Source organism: Panthera leo, chromosome B1 (genome assembly GCF_018350215.1).
Source record: "Panthera leo isolate Ple1 chromosome B1, P.leo_Ple1_pat1.1, whole genome shotgun sequence".
Taxonomy (NCBI): Eukaryota; Metazoa; Chordata; class Mammalia; order Carnivora; family Felidae; genus Panthera; species Panthera leo.
In genome coordinates this window covers 124,221,295-124,233,667 of record NC_056682.1, presented here as the reverse complement: position 1 = coordinate 124,233,667, position 12,373 = coordinate 124,221,295, and positions in this window count along the sequence as shown.

Below are 12,373 nucleotides of genomic sequence, written 5' to 3'. Positions count from 1 at the left end.
GATGTGAATGGAGCTACAGAGTATTATGCTAAGCAAAATAAGTTAGAGAAGAACAAATACCAAATGACTACACTCATATGTGGAATTTAATAAACAGATGAATATAGGGGAAAAAGAGGCAAACCGTAAAATAGACTCTTAACTATAGAGAACAAACTGAGGGTTGCTGGAAGGGAGGTGGGAAGGGGATGGGTTAAATGGGTGATGAGGATTAAGGAGAACACTTGTTGAGATGAACATTGGTGTTATATGTAAATAATGAATGACTAAATTCTATACCTGAAACTAATATTACACTGTATGTTAACTAACTGGAATTTCAATAAAAAGATTTTAAAAAAGAAGAGATAGAAGAAAAAAAAAATAACAGAGTGAATCTTAACAGCTCAAATGAGAAACAACCCAAATATTCACCATCAGTAGAAAGGATAAATAGATTGTGATGTTTTTTACTATGTATCGCTTTTGGAGTAATTAGACAAAACAGATGACCATTACATACTAAAAAATAAAAAAAGGAAGCATGGATAAATCTTATAAACATATTGCTGACCAAATTGCCAGATATGAAAAAGTATACACTACATGGTTTCATTTACTATCAAAATCAAATATAGGGGTGATTAATCTATAATGAAAGAAATCAAGATACTGGTAACCTCTGTGGAGGAAGAAAGTAACTGGGAGGTGGATAAGAGGTTACTCTGCATTACCAAAATGTTCCATCTCTTAATTTGGTAATGGTGACATGATTAAATGGATTTTGCAAAAACTAAGTTGGAAATTTATGATTCATAGACATTTCTGTATATATTTTATTCTTCAGTATATTGAGTTCACTTAAAATTCAGAGTGAAGCATTTCCAAAAATGTTTTAAGCCATTATAAAGGTTTGTTTGTAGCTTAAAAAATAAAGGACAAACACATCACTCTTCACTCAAAACACCCCAAAGTCCTAGCCTCACATTCAGAAACAAAGCTGAAGACCTTCCCTGGCTTATGCCATTGGGCCTCTACTACCTCTTGACTTGACCTTCTACTGCATTCACCTTTGTTCACACTGGCCTCCTGGACATTCCTCCAACAGCCAAGTTTGTGTTCACTTCAGGGCCTTTGCATAATCTCATGATTTACCTCCTTATTTACAACAGGTCTCTGACCAGACAGTACTTTCTAATGAGGTCTTCCCTGACCTCCCTATCTAACACAGTAACATAGTAACACTTCTCCACACATTCGCTCTTCTTTTCCTGCTTCATTCTAAGTAATTATTTATCACCATACATAAGATATTCACTATATGCCCCTGGCATACTAACAAATAAGCCCTTAGCGGGCATGGATTTTATCTGCTTTTGTTTTTTTCTTTTTTTTTTGTTTTCTTTCTTTCTTTTTTTTTTTTTTTTAGCTTGACATACTGCCTGATATGTCACAGGCTGTCAGTAAATATTTGCTTGAAGGAAATGAATGAATCAGTTTTTCTCTTATTATAAGATTTCAATATTACCTTGTCACCTATAACTTTTAGTAAATGGAGAATTGTCAAATGAGAATAATTTTTAAGTTACCCTAAATTATAAATAAAGATAAGAAGAAGAACCCAAGTTAGCAAGCATTTACTGACATTAATGAAATGTTTTGAATTAACACTTCAGTTTAACAGATCACAATGATCTCAACAATAGTTTAGTAGAAAACCACCAGATCAGAGGAAGAAAAATGTCATTGTTTCATTTCTTCTCGAAGTAGTCTCTTATTATATAAGTATACATTGCATAATTATATGCCTTTCTCAAAATTTAAATTGTTTAAACAATGTAAATTGGGGTCAATTACTCATACTGAAATTAAATGTAATCAAGGGGCATTATAAAAAGGTGGAATAAAGTGATGTTTAGTGTTGGCCTTGCTTATATCATGCAAGTGTTTTTTTTTTTTTTGTCCCACATACATGTATATAATATAATATGTATTATAATCTGTAAAATTATTCAGTATGATTTAGATACTATTTATTGTTTATAATCAAGACAAATGTGAAATGTATTATTGGACAGAAGATTACTGTCTCCAATTCTACATATTTTGTCCAAAACAAATCTTGTTCCTTCTGAACCTATATATCTCATTTGTTGCTTTAAAGATATTATGTAGGATGTTTTAGTAACACAGACACAAATTGTATATATGTTTGGAATTAAATTTTCCCTCTTCTAAGAAGTCCTATTAAAATGCTCTAGCCTAACCACTTGCTTCATGAGTTATTGTCCATAGGTATTTCTCATTCATAGCGGCTGATTTGTTTCTTCATTATGAACAAGCACTCAGACTGTCCTTTTTCCCCTTCATCAGAATTGATCCATGACCTGCTTGAAAGCATTTCCATGGAGCTACAGATAAACAAAACAGGTCACCTTCCCCTGATTTATTATTTTTATTAGGATTTGAAATCATTACCGTGGAAGAGTACCCACCAAGTTATTTTGTTAAATCAAGATCAAGATTTAACTCACTAAGACACTCTTATTTGGTTCCCTACTTGCTAAATTTTTGTCATTTTCATCTATTTTTGCTCTTAAATCTCTACCTCATAGACTTCTTATCTGATTTTTCTCTGTCTTTTGGGCATTTTTATCAACTTCTCTTACTTCTACAAGAAGTTGCTATTTTTTTACCATTTTTTTGTTACTATTTTTTACATTTTGTTATTGTGGTTGGTCTTTCAGAGTATAAATTGGAAATACTCTGGAAATGTTGGATATGTCTATGTTTTTATGTCAATAATTTGTGAATCACAGTGTATTGAGAAATCAGAAGACCAAGAGTCTGTGATATTAAGCAGCTAGTATTATAAGTTTTGCATATGGCTCCATCCCAGATTGTGATCTTTATATGAACATGATCATCTTTGTCTTGTTCATGATGACATCTCAGTGAATACCTCAGTGCCTATCACATAAACAGTATTCCATAAATGTTTATAAATGGATTCCATTTGCTTGCTTTTATTTGGCACTCATACAGCACATTCATACTTCAGATATTTTAAGCTATCCATTTGTATTGATTATTTAAATCTCTCACCAAAATAATTCCAATTGAAATGTGACTTTTGAATGGTCTTTTGGTGGGAGTATGGAGCTTTAAATATTAGGATACTACAATTTTATTTCTCATTAAAATCTGTATCTTTTCTCCTAAAATATAATTCCTGATAAAATTAGAGAAAAACATCATTTTCTATCCATCATTTCGACCCCTTATACAAGAGAAAAAATAATTCTCAAAGAATTAACAATGGCATTGGAGGAAATTGAGGGCAAAAAGATGAGTTAAAACAAAACTGCATGAGAATTATTTGTTTACATTAACGTATAAAAACATCATTTGCAAATATAAAAGCTGTGGCTCTGAAAAGAGCAACATCTCTCCTCATTAACCTATAATGAAAAGATGCAAGGACAAAACTTTCAGTAATTTATCAACTAGAACCTCTCCTAAGCTCTTTTAGGAAAATTGACTTAGGCTGCTACCTAGGCTAAGAAAAAAAAAAAAAAAGATTCAGAATTTCAATACCTTTTAACTGCTCTGAAGTAGATGTATAAATAACATGCACTAGTTTTCTGTTCCTTTAAGAAATGCATTTAAACACAAGAGAAATAAAGAATGAAAGAAAGGGACTCAGAGGATTTATACTTTACTTTTGCCATTTTCAGTTAATTGAGTGACCTCAATAAGAGGGAAAGCATCCATTTTTAAATTTCAGAATCTCTGCACAGTAGATTATATCTGAAAATCCAAATCCAAATGGTCATTTCAACTATCAGGGAAAGGACAATTTCATGGGTAGATTAATTTCATTTTTTGTTTATCTGTTTCAATCATTAAGTTTTTGTCTTCTGCTACTTATTGCTTAATTTTTCAGTTCTAAAGAGAGATTGAATGGAGGAGATGGAGAGAGATGACATATTAAACTATTGGCTAAAATTAAGTTCATTGATGGTCTTTTTGTGTTTTCTGGTTGACAATTAGACTATACAATAAATTATTTTAGAATAAAAGATCTTTATTATAGTCATATGTAAAATGAAAAGATTATAAAAAAAATAAGAGATAGGAAAAGGTTTCTTTTTATTATTATTGTTTAGTTATAAAACCGAAAAGCAGGCATCCTGAAATCCATGTCTAACTGATAGTTCTAAAAATATGTCTCTCAAGGGGGCCTGTGCTGCTGAGTCACAAAAGGTGCCGAGAGCAACAACCAGCTATGGAAAGTTCTAGGTAGTGCCAAGGGGAAAACCTGTCATTAGGTCTATGGAGATGTGGAGTCTGCATGAAGAACACTTGCTAAAATCCAAGGAGATAAAAGAGGAAGGATGAGGTTGACCAACTGAATAAGGACATAAAGCATAGAGAGCTTCGGCATATACAAACTGGTGCAAAGGTTGGTTCAGGAAATGTCCACGAATACAACTTTCTTGGGCATTTGCACCTTAGGGGCCTTTGTATATTTTTTTAAAGAACCAAGTCAGTAAGAATGGATGTTGTTTTATTACTACATGATCAGGTTTGTCATTTATGTTGCCTTCTGTGTCTACAATGTTTTCTAAATAAGTACTCATCCAATATTTGTTTAGTTTAATCTAATTTAATTATAGATAGAATCTCCCAGTAGCCATGGATAAAGCCAGGCAAATACATGACTTTCCTGTCTTTTTTACTTTAGAATAACATTGACACTTTACAGGGGAGTAGGCTTTGCTTAAATAGCAACACATTTATTTAACCACTCACTTCAATATAAAAATGAAAGTAAACCTTTCCAATTACATTTTTTAAAGGTTGTTACATTTTCTGCTTGTTAATTTTGGCATTTAACTAATTTTTATTAGGATAAATTTGATTGATAGTGACATAATACTATTTATATATTAAGAAGGAAAGTTTAGTTCTAGATAAAATTTTATTAGGCTTAAAGATAATGATTCTGACACCATTACTTGTTTGCTCAGAAACAGAGAATAGTCTTCCATTTTAATATGACATATCTAAGAATAAAGAAAAGATGGGATGCTAGCTTCAATGTCTCTGTCAATTGTATAGAAAAGACAATTGTATCAAGCTGTATCATAAAAGTGAATCCTGGCACTATGTAAATATTTAGCATGATCTTTCTGCTGGAAAACTTAAAGTATATTATTAATGTATTGTGCCTGTTTTTAAAGTTTTTTTAATGTTTTACTCTTTGGGTTGATAACCAAGTAGCTGTTACTATACTTGAAATACAAAACACTGCTCTCCCACAAACATACAAATGTTATGGTATGCCTTAATTTTATTCATATTCCTCTTTTACCATAACCTAGGCCAATTCACAAAATGTTGTTATCAAATAGCTATCACGTAACTAGAGCATTTTATTTTATTTTTAAAAAATTTTTAATGTGTATTTATTCTTGAGAGAGAGACAGACAGAGACAGAGCGTGAGTGGGGGAGGGTCAGAGAGAGAGGGAGACACAGAATCTGAAGCAGGCTCCAGGCTCTGAGCTGTCAACACAGAGCCTGACGCGGGGCTTGAACTCATGAACCATGAGATTATGACCTGAGCCGAAGTCTGATGCTTAACTGACTGAGCCACCCCGGTGCCCTAATTACATTTTAATAAAGGGCTAATCTGAGAGGAGGAAGGAAAAAGATGATGGATTCAAAAGATCAGGAACCACAGGGCTAAAGGAGTGGACCTAGCACAGGGCAGAGACCCAGAACATTTTGTCTGAATGCCTCAAAGACATACCAGATGGGTTGCAGTACTAATTTTCAGGAGTATGGGAACTTCATATAGCCACATAGCATGTCCTCATCAGTTGACTGCTCTCAAACCAACAGTAGTAGGAAAGATTGGATCTACATTACCAAAATTCCTTCTCCCCACTTCTATTTTTCCATGAAGACACTTTCCAGCAACACATCTCGAGGTATAAGAGAAAAGCATACACCCTGTTCCAAAACGTTATATATGAATAATGTGGCTGTTGTTTGAGCCATGTGTGTAAAGTGGAATCTATTTATGCTACCATGCTACAATTAATTACATCAAAATGAAGTGTCTGAAGAAGATACAGTTACAACTGAATATGAGAACTTCATCCAACTGGTGGGTGACAATCTGTCCCAGTCAACTAAATTATCTTGTGTAGCATGAATATTGGATGCACACAGATAATGTGGGTCTTTAAGCTCATGCCATATCTCAAATGATTGAGCTCCATTTCTGGCTCTCTCCCTGGCTTCCTTTGCATCTCAGATTTGGATCTGATCTGATTATATTGCCCATATTTCTAAGAAGGAGATGACATCCAAATAATTAGATCTTCAAAGCCAGCAGTGGCAGGCCAAGTCTTTATCAAGATAGCATCTCATTCTGACTCGTCTGCTTTCCTCTTCCCTTTAAAAGCACATGTGATTACATTAAGCCAGTCTGAATAATCCAAAATAAACTCCTTATTTTAAGGTAGCTGATCAGCAACCTTAATTCCATCTGTCAACTTAATTCCTTTTTTGTCACATAACACAAGACATTCACAGGTTCTAGGGATTAGGAAGTTGACATCTTGGAGGACCATTATTCCACTGCCACAGAAGGCTATTTATAAGAATTGAGATAATATTTCAGATTCACAAAATAAGTTGCTGTTTGTATGCTACACAGATGATCAACTCCATTCATGCAAAATATCTGGTAAGTCCAGACAGACTAATTCTAGACCTAACCATGCTGTTGTAGATGTGACTTGTAACAATTGTTATACACAGTGGCTCTAGGATTAGATGAAGTTTGAACTTCAGGGAAACGATCTATTATAGCTTATAATTGGAGAGAGTGGGAGGTCAGGGAATATAGCCTCCTCATTTATATAATAGAAAATATCCCAGCTACAAATTTTATTTATTTTTTATTTTTTTAGTGTTTTATTTATTTTTGAGAGAGAGAATGAAAGACAGAGAGAGGAAGCATGAGCAGGGGAGGGCAGAGAGAGAGGGAGACACAGAATTCGAAGCAGGCTCTAGGCTCCAAGCTGTCAGCACAGAACTCTATGTGGGTCTCGAACCCACAAACCGTGGGGTCATGACCTGAGCTGGAGTCCAACGCTTAACTGACTGAGCCACCCTATTTTTCTTCCTTTTGAAGAATTTCAAGGATTAAAATAGTCCCCTCTTGTTTCTAAGACTCAAAAATAATTCTTGCAATAAACTGTTCAAAACACTGTTTAAATTATATAGGATTTCTAACTTTTTAAATCCTAAAAGTGACTCTTGCTGTGGAGTGCCCTGAAACAATGAACCACTGAGCTTAAAAGATTTATAGTCATGTTTGCTATGTGCTGATACCTCTGCTATATTTCATCATCACTTACAGAATCTAAAAGAAATAGACACTGTTAACCTCCTTCTTAACTTTTCAACTGTAAAAAAAGATAATGATGACTGGAGCCTAGAATTTCTGCACATTTGAATGTGTTTCAGTTTCTGTGTTGTAAGGCATTCCTTCCCAAGTTGTTTTCACACACACACACACACACACACACACACACACACACACACACACAAACACACATGCACACACACACAACTTTCTTGATATTTACTTTTACTTGATACATCAGGCTATAATAATTGATGTAGATATCCATAAAATGTGGTTAATACTCTTGTATTTTGTGGGCACTTAGACAACAGTGTTTAGTTTTTCTCTATATAAATATTATTGCCAAGAGCTATCCCTCAATACTTCACACTCAAGAGTTTGTCTAGTCTTATCCACATGGCTTCTCTCAATGTCTTATCTGTTGTTTCAACTGAAATTAAACTCATTTCAGATGAAGATTTTTAAGTAAATCAAAATGCTTTGAGTTTATCTTTCTGGAAATTACTGAAATGTCAGGAAACACACCAATGCTAGGGCAGGGGCTTTGAATGCAATAAAGTGCAATGTTTAGGCATGGAAGCCTGGATCCAGTCACTGACAACAGTGCCCTCATAATTTTCTCTGAAAGTTCTTAAATAATCCCCATGTTACTGAATACAATAACTATTTGAGTAAAAAGGGCATGTATGAATATAAAAGATTTCTCAACTAAACCAGAATCCTTTGTGATTGACCTCTCGATGCTGTGACTGAACAAATGCACACCCTTGCTTGCTTATTGGTTTGCCTTCCCCTTTGGGCTTATTCCATTCCTTTTAGAGCTATATCTCAGAATCCAAATGATCTTGATTACTACGTGATCTAAAATGGAAGAAGTTAGCGAATACAGAAGGAGACTGATGTGTCAACCAGAGCATTGATTCTAAATAGAATATTATCTTCTTTTAGAAAAATGTTTTTTGAATGTTTTGGGGAATAAGAATTTTTGTCACAATAATCAATAGATGATTCTTCTTGCACTGGGCAGGGATCAGGAATGTTAGGAAATCTACAATGCACAGAGCAGCAAACGATATACTTTCCTATATCCAGTATAGGTGTTTTATACACATTGTTTGTAATCCTCATAAAAACTTGGAAAGGTAAGTGTTATTAACCCTATTTACAATTTGAGAAACTGAGGTTCAAAGAGGATAATTGAGCCTTCCAAAATTCAAACTGAGGTCACTCTGGTCTCCCATCTGATCCACCAGAGCTTCCACTCTGTCACACTCATTTTTCAGGCAAAAATTCTATTTATTCTATGTAAAATCACCTCTTCATTTTCATTTATTTTACGTAGGACCTTTTGTGCTTATTTTTACCAATATAGAAAACTACCACTGATATGCTATCCTTCCATCTTTCTGTAAATAATGCCACATACAGATACAAACTTTTATCTGTGTGTCTATATAATGAATCCATAAATAATTGATGCAAAAAATGCCATATAATGGAAGCAAAATCAATGTATTCTAGTTTTCCAAATGTAGAACTAATGATTCACTATGTAGTAGAATAGGGCGCTAACAAATTTTCACATGGATTTCTGCCTTCATTTCCTGGAGCACTAAAATTGTATTGTCTCATCTCCTAAACCTTTAGAGGGTTATCATCTTAGCAGAGATATTCTACAACATTTCAAAAATACATAATTTTACATTCAGGACTATTTTATACCCACCATAAGTGCATACCTTCTTCCAATATTTCTATACAAAAACATATGAAAACTTAATGTCCATCTTTTCTCTCATAATCCAAAATTCTGAATATTTACTGTAATATGATACAGTTATGATAAACATAATTGTTTTCCACATTATAAAATTTAGGCTTCTCAAATGCATCAATGGATATGATCTAAAATTATTCAACTTTCTTCCCTTTTGAAAATGACCAAATATCAAAACTTAGAATTTAATGGTATTTTTTAGGCTGATGTAGTTTGACACAATCAATGAATCACATGAGTACTTTTGTCAGTGGAGAGAGATACAGTACAGAGGTGGAGGAGAAGGTAAATTAGTGACCACTGCTAAAACAGTCTAGTCTTTCCTCTCAACTGCATCTAAGAACATGCATCTCTTCCTTCCTTTTCCATCTCTCTTCCCTCCCTCCCACTCTCCCTTCTTTTTTTCTTCCCTCCCTTCTCTTTTTTTGCCCTATTTGATGAGTAGTAATGAAGATGGATGTTCAATGATGATGGCACTCTGGGATTCATTCCCAGGGAGAAAAACATCTTTATTATCTGCCTGTGTGCATGAAAATTTCCAGTTGACTTTCTTCTTTGATTCTTTTTTCCTGATCTTATGGCAATTTTATTTGCTCTATTGCTGACAAGCCAGTGCCATTTCCACTGGCAGCATTGTAAGTGGTATTTATGCTTGCTCATGAATGTTCGGAAATGACCTTCATGCCTCGAAAGTTTTCATCTCCTCCAAAATTTTCTTTATTTGTGATTAAAGAACTCCCCAAATCTGTATCACCTGCATCTGATGCTATCTGATAATTTGTTTCTGAATTTACCTACTTGTATTCTGTTCTATTGCATGCAGCTTGAGAGCTAAACAAATGTTTCTTTTATTTTTGCATGAATATAAACCATAAAATCTAAATGCTGACTAGTGTGGAATGCCAAAGAACAATAGCTGTGTGCTTAATAATTCCATCCGTACTGAGATTCACTCATCCTTGGTTTCATTTCTACCTTCGCGATTGACTTTCATTAAGATTTTAAACAATTCACAAAACCTTTGTTAAAAGCTCATTTACTCTTTTTTAATGAAGAAATAGTAAATGATCAACAATTAATCTTCTTTACTGCAATTTAGTGTAATATACAGTGTTCCATGCATTGCATGATTTTTCGATCATGATTAGTTTTCTCACAGAGTGCTATTTAATTTCCTAGAGTGAAACACTGAACATTCCATGTAAATATCTTCAGAAAGACTAAGGAGCACCTCTTTAGAATAGACAAGAATACGTCTTCTTTCTCATACATACATGTTGCCATGATGCACCTGCTGTGCAAAGCCAATGAACCTGCTGTGGGAGAATGTGGAGATAGCAGATAGCAGCAAAACGGTAAGAGTAGAGCCCTGCTAATCACCTTATTCTTATTCATCTCTGCCAGTACCTAAAACATGAATGATAGTAGCCAGCATTTACTGAATGATTACAATATGGCATGTATCATGGTAAGCCTTTGATATATGCTAAGAATTTATTCTCCACAACAATCCTAAGAAGCTAATATTTTATCTGAACTTTATGATTAATAAAATGAGTATAAGAAGTCTCATAAACCGCTTTCCAAGCCCTACTAGATTCTAAACATCTGACTTTAAATCACAACTCAGTCAATTTGATCCCAAAGCCTGTGTGTTAAATAGGCTCTGCTGGCTCAACTTCATTAAAACCATGCCTGCATATTTAGTGCTCAGATGTCATCTTTCAAGTACTAGGAAAATTCCTCTTCAGAGCCAAATAGAATTTGGGAATCCCTAAATAAAATATTCAATGACTCACATTAGGCCACTCTCTCTGCTTGTCATAGTTCTAATGCCAGTGTTATCTTCTGGTCCCTTATAACTCAGCACTAATAATAATAATAATAATAATAATAATAATAATAATAATAATTCTGCATAATATTTTCATAATGTGAATTTGGATCTCATTTCCAGAACACAGCACCTTGTCTGGAACTTTCTAGAACTACGTATAATGCAGTATTATTTCTATCCTTCATTTCCCATGTCTGGTCTTCCTATATAATGTCATATCCTTCTAATTCCACTAGAAACATCTTTCTGGGTCACTGATTAACTCTAGCTTTCTTACTTCCATGAGTCCTCTTGCTTGCCTGTATTTCTTCTTATCATTTACAGTTCAGTCCTCTTAGACTTACTTCAACAACCAAATGGATCTTTCAAATTCCTGGATACCTAGCCCTTCCAATGTTGCTTATTTCTAATAGTTGCTTAGGTTTTTACAAATTTTTATTATTTATATTCCAAAAAACGAGGTAGGTGTTGACGATACAATGGGAAATGAGACAACAGCTGTCCCCTTGTGGAACTAATAGTCTAGTGAGGGAGCAAAACAGAACAAAGAAAATGAGAAACTTAGAAATAAGTACAAGTGCTATTAAAACAACTTCCCTTATAGGGAAAACTGTGAGTTAAATGAGTAGCAATTAAATAGTGCAGGTAGGAAAGGCCTTTCTGAGGAAGTAGAATTTAAACTGAAGGAAAAAAAAAAATATATATATATATATATATATATATATATATATATATATATCCCACAATACATGTAAGGAGCAAAAGAAAGAATGTTGCAAAATAAGTATCTGTGTGCACAAGGATACTTGGGTAGGAATGAACTCAGAATGTTTAAGGAACTGAAAGGAGGCTGGTGTGGTGTGGGGGTAAGTAGAATTAGATGTTAGAAAGGTAAAGGGAAACCAGATCAAGTATATGCCATGGTTAAAAAAAAAAGTCAGATTATATTTGTTTTAATCAGGGTGTTGACAAAAGCCGATTTAGGTTTTAAGATTTGCCTAGCTGCTTCATTAAAAATAAATTGGGGGGTGCCTGGGTGGCTCAGTCGGTTGAGCGTCCGGCTTTGGCTCAGGTCATGATCTTGCGGTCTGTGAGTTCAAGCCCCGCGTCGGGCTCTGTGCTGACAGCTTGGAACCTGAAGCCTACTTCCGAATCTGTGTCCCCCACCCCACCCTACCCCCGCTCTCTCTGCCCCTCCCCCACTCATGCTCTGTCTCTCTCTGTCTCAGAAATAAATGAACATTAAAAAAAATTTTAAATAAAAAATAAAAAATAAATTGGATACAAATACAGGATCATTATATACCTGAAACTAATATAATGTTACATATC